This window comes from Zalophus californianus, chromosome 1 (genome assembly GCF_009762305.2).
Source record: "Zalophus californianus isolate mZalCal1 chromosome 1, mZalCal1.pri.v2, whole genome shotgun sequence".
Lineage (NCBI taxonomy): Eukaryota > Metazoa > Chordata > Mammalia > Carnivora > Otariidae > Zalophus > Zalophus californianus.
The window spans coordinates 151328452-151334468 of record NC_045595.1 but is presented as its reverse complement, the minus strand read 5'-3'; positions in this window follow the sequence as shown (position 1 = coordinate 151334468).

Below are 6017 nucleotides of genomic sequence, written 5' to 3'. Positions count from 1 at the left end.
AGTCAAAAAGGCTTAATATTGTCAATATTTTTAATTTCAGCCAACCTTCTGAGTAAACTCTAGTTTTAATTTGCAATTTCCTAATGGCTAATGATTTGGGGACATCTTTTATGAGCTTGTGGCGATCAATATACCTTTTTTGGTAAAATATTTCCTCAAATCTTTTGTCCAGTCTGTCCCTGTCATATCTTGAGAAGTTTTTTTTTTTACTATATTCTGAATATGAGTCCCTTGTCAGATACATGTTTTGTTTTGCAAATATTTTCTGTCTGTTTGCCTCTTCATCTTTTTTGATATTAATATGATGGATTACATTGAATGATTTTGAGATATTGAACTAATATCACATTACCAGGATAAATTCCTTTGATTGTGGTGTATTATTCTTTTTACATATTACTGGATTCAATTTGCTAATATCTTTGGGATTTTTGTGTTTCTGATTATGGAGTATGTTCATCTCTAGTTTTCTTTTCTTTGTACTATCTTTGTTTTTTGTATCAGGATAATGCTGATCTCATAAAGTAAGTTGGGAAGTGTTCATTCCTCTTCTGTTTTCTGGAAGAAATTGTGCAGAAATAATGTTATTGCTTCTTTAAACATTTTGAAAAAGCTTTCTTTTTTTGAAGATTTTATACTATGAATTCAATCTCTTTAATAGCTATGATAATGGCAATTTCTCTCTCTTGCTAAAGATTTATCAGTTTTATTGAGCTTTTGATCTCATTGATTTTTTCTACTGGTTTTGTTTTCAATTTCATTGATTTTTTTCGCTCTTATATTTATTTTTTCCATCCTGCTTATTTCAATTTTATTTTACTCATATTTTTTAAGTTTCTCAAAGTGGAGTGTAGAATATTTATTTGAGAACCTTCATCTTTGCCAATATAAGCATTTAATGCTATAAGTATCTCTCTAGGCAACGCTTTAATTGTATCCACATATTATGATATATTTTCATTTTTGTTCAGTTTTATGTATTTTCTAATTTTTACTTTAGAAAACTATTTTAAAGAACTCAAGAGGAGAATATTCTCTTATATTTACCTATATATTTGCTATTTTTGTTGCTCTGTCTTCATTTCTGATGTCCCAAGTTTCCTCTGGTAACTTTTTCCTTCTATCTGAAGGACTTTCTTCAGCAAATGTTTTTGGACAGGTCTACTGGCTCTTAGTTTTCCTTCATTGAGAATGTCTTTATTTCACCTTCCTGTCTATATTTTACTGGATATAGAATTCTGGTTTGACAGTGTTTTTTTCTTTTAGCACTTTATGAATATTGTTCCACTTCCTTCTGTCCTCCATAGTTTCTGATAAGAATTCCACAGTCATTTGAATTGTTGTTTGCCTATAAATAATATGTCCATTTCTTCTGGTCACCTTCAAGTGTTTTTCTTTGTGGTTAGTTTATAAGTTTGCTTAAAATGTGTCTGGGCACAGATTTCTTTGGATTTATTCTGTTGAGGTTTGCTGAGCTCCTTGAGTCTGTAGATTTATGCCTTTGACAAAATGTGGGAAATTTCTAGCCATCATTTCTTCAGATAATTTTTCTACATTACTTGTATCATTTCTTGTGGGACTCTGATGACATCAGTGCTAGATCTTTTGGTATTTCACAGGTGTCTGAAGCTCTATTCTTTAAAAAAAATGATCTCTCGTTCACTTTGGGTAAATGTTATTGATCTGTCTTCAAGTTCACTTACACTTTTCTCTGCCATCTCTATCTGCTGTTGGGTCCATTTAGTAAGGTTTTTTTTTTTTTTTCTTTTCAGTTTTGTATTTTTTTAGTTCTAAAATTGCCCTTTGCTGCTTCTTTATATCTTTAATTTCTTTGCTGAGACTTTTTAGCTTTTTATATTTAAGAGGGTTTGCCTTTACTTTCTGGAGTATTTTTATAATAATGGCTTGGAAGTTTTTATCAGATAATTCCTATATGTGTGTCATCTTGGCATTGGCGTATATTGATTATCTTTTACCACACAGGGTTGAGATTTTCCTGGTTCTTTATATGTTGATTACTATTGGAGTGTATCTTGGAATTTTGAATATTATGTTATGGGATCCTGAGTATTTGTTTTGTTTTAACTGACAACCAACCCAGTTTGGTTCAGGTGCAAGTTCCAACCAGCTTTCTATGGTTTCAATGTAATGTCTAATTGTAAAAAACTTTCTCAGTGCTCTTCAGATCTGCCTTGCATGTGAACCACCCAGTGGCTAGTTTGGGACACTGGCAGTGGTTTATTCCATAGATCAGTTCTTATAATTGATGGCATGCTGTGTAGGGTCAAATCCATGAGTAGGGGCACTGGGTGGCTCAGTCGTTGGGCATCTGCCTTCAGCTCGGGTCATGATCCTGGGGTGCTGGGATGGAGCCCCGCGTTTGGCTCCCTGCTTGGCAGGAAACCTGCTTCTCCCTCTCCCTCTCCCCCTACTTGTGTTCCTGCTCTTGCTATGTCTCTCTGTCACATGAATAAATAAAACATTTAAAAAAAAAATCCATGAGTATACACTTGGAAATGAGCCCAGAAGTTCATAACCAACTTTATGGGGCTGCTTATCCAATCTCCTCCCTATAGTAATCTCTTCAGGACTTTCTGGTTACCTGGAGTTCTCCAACCAGAATTGGGGCAATATTTATCCACTCTGTTGCACACTTTTTGCAACTACAATGATGTCCAGGGCTTACCAGTAGGAGGACACAGAGAAGACAAAAAGCAATGGAGGTTTGTCTCACCCTCTGAGAATCATAGCGCCTCTGATCAGGGAGGAAGTTTCTCCTCCCCTCAGAATCCTGTAAGCCAGTTGTCACCAGTTGCTGCCACTGACATAATGGGATTTCTTAGAGGCTGGGGTATGAAAGAATGAAGAAAAGATAAAGGTGGGGGGGAGTTTTCCCCTACTCTGAGCATTAGGAGACTTTTACCTGCTCTTTGAGCCAGAACTAGACAACTTCTCCTGGAGCTCCCTCTGTCTGTGCAGATGCCCACATTCAGGTTTTGTGTTCCTTACAGTTGAACCTGGTATATTGGAGGAAAAAGATAATAAACTCACCACCAATTTGATGGTACTTCAAATTCTAGTCCTCTTCCCCAATCACCAGCTGCTATTTAATTTTCAGAGTCCTTAAAAAGCTGCTGTATACCTTCTGTTCAGGTTTTTACCTGCATCCAGTCTGGAATATGTTTACACCATTATTTACCCAGAATGTGAATAGTCTATCTTGTTTGAACCACTGAATTATTGTTGGGTTCTTGGTTACAGCCCTGAAACCTACCCACTTATCGGGTCATTTCCATCATTCCTTTGTTTTCCACTTGCATCTGTTCTGCAATCTTTCAATCTTGGATTAATCCTAAAATCCACCTTTCTGACCCCTACACCAAGAATGATGAGCTGGGCTGGAGAAAATTCATTCAATTGTGTGGGCTGGTGGTCTTTCCCTTGTCAAATATCCCTGCACAGCTCTCTCCTGTTCTTCACAGAAACTACTATTAATGTTTTTCTTGCTCCTCAAAACCTTTATTCTCACTTTCTCAGCAAATGTCTTCACCTGCTACTTCTCAGAGAAAATGTAGCTACTAGACAGCTTCTTACTGCTCACATATAGCTGTGTTTTTCTCCTGTTTTATTTATTTTTTTCATAGTTTTTTTTTTTTATTTTGAGATTTACCATAAAGATGTGACCTAAATTCTGCTTTTGTAACTTTTATTAAGGAGCTTTTTAAAAAATTTTATTATGCTATGTTAATCAACATACCATATGTTAATTATCATTAGTTTTTGATGTAGTGTTCCAAGATTCATTGTTTGCATATAACACCCAGTGCTCCATGCAGAATGTGCCCTCTTTAGTGCCCATCACCAGGCTAACCCATCCCCCACCCCTCCCCTCTAGAACCCTCAGTTTGTTTCTCATGGTTCGTCTCCCCCCCTCCGATTTCCCCCCTTCATTTTACCCTTCCTACTATCTTTTTTTTTTTTTTAACATATAATGTATTATTTGTTTCAGAGTACAGGTCTGTGATTCAACAGTCTTACACAATTCACAGCGCTCACCATAGCACATACCCTCCCCAATGTCTATCTCCCAGCCACCCCATCCCTCCCACCCCCACCACTCCAGCGACCCTCAGTTTGTTTTAAATAAAGAGACCTCACTCCTTTCCTTCTCCTATTGAAGGAGCTATTGCTTCCTATGCTCTGGATCCCATCTCCTTTTGCCTTCTTAATATTATCTATAAATTATTATCCCTCTTTCTTCCATTTTCCACTTATCTTCTTTAAGGGCTCCTATACTTCAGCATATAACACGGGAAGTCTCTATTTTTATCTCAAGTAGTGCAACCATCTCCTAATACTCCTCCTGTTTTAGTCAAGGTAATCCAACAGTTTTTTAAAAATAATATTGAGATCTCTGAGGCTTAGTACACAAAAAAATTGTTTACTCATGTGAAGTTCAACATAAGTGTAATTGGCTGAGTGGCTCTCCTGGGCACCTCTTTTCTGACTCAGGGATCCAGGTTTTTTTCCATCTTGTGATACAACCATTTTCAACATGAGGCCTTCAGGTTTGCTGTGGAAGTGAAAACTGCATAGGGTAGATTCACTTAACCCTTTTGGCTCAGAATAACTTACACACCTTAACTCACATTCCTTTTGCCAGAACTAGTCACATGGTTCCACTTGGAGAGAACTGGGAAATGTCGACCCTTGTAAAGGAAATGTTTCCCAGCATCCAATCTGTACTGTACAAGGGGATCATGTATCATCAGTAGAGAGCCAGCTATTTCAGTTATACTTTTTACCTCTGGTCTTACCACATATCCATCCACATGGAATCCATTGTGATCCTACCTAACACAGATATGATTGTGTCACTTCCCCTTTTAGCACTCATCAATTATTTCCCACTGCCAAATGAATGACATCCAAACCCTTTGTCAGGCCATTCAAGGCCATTTAGGAACTAGCCCTTCCAGTCTTATCTTTATGAGGTCTTGTCTTAGGCACCAGACCCATCAAACTTCTTCCAGTTCCCAGAAGCTGCGTTATTGCTACTTGCCTGTGTACATTAGCACATGCTCTTCCATCTTTCTGAAATATCCCTCTTTCCTGGGTCTAGTGGGAAAATTTCTACCTCTCCTTCAAAACTCAGTATAAGTATCTTCTGTGAACTTTCCATAGCTTTTCTCCTTAGGTAGAGTTGATCATTTAGTTTTTTTTGTGCTACCACTGAACTTTCATCAAACTCTTTTAGTAGTACCCATTATAGTGAATTGAAATTTTATTTTTACATCTCTCTCTCTCCTTTTTTAAACTGTGAGTTCCTTGAGAATTGGAACCATGAATTGCTCTCTTACTATCTCCAATGCCTACTACAGTGTCTGCCACATGATGGATGCTTAATAAATGTTCATGTAATGAATAATTGAATGAATAAATGCGGTACAATTTCAGATATTTCTTACACTTAAATTTCAGTTTAATGTTCATTCAATATTTAAAAACTCTTAGAGAAAATGATGAACTTGTGTTATATTTACTGTCATCTTCTAATGGAGAAGAATGGAAGGCATTAAATTAAAGCCTTACGGAAATACACTAACATAAATTCTTGATTTGGCGAGGGAAGCTTCTTCATACTCAACAAACTTAATGAAAGAATGGGCTCAAAACTTTTAAAGTTAAAGTAAGGTTCTTACTGATGCAAATATAATAGTGAAAATTTCAGCTCTGCAAAGTCAAAGAGCACAGAGAACACTAATAAGGACTGAGAGGGTTTGGGTGATTGAAATGAAAAGCTTGGGGATGCCTGGGTGGCTCAGTCATTAAGCATCTGCCTTCGGCTCAGGTCAGGATCCCAGGGTCCTGGAATCGAGCCCCTCATCAGGCTCCCTGCTCGGTGGGAAGCCTGCTTCTCCCTCTCCCACTTCCTCTGCTTGTGTTCCCTCTCTCTCTGTCAAATAAATAAAATCTTAAAAAAAAAAAAAGAAATGAAAAGCTTGAGGAAACGTTAT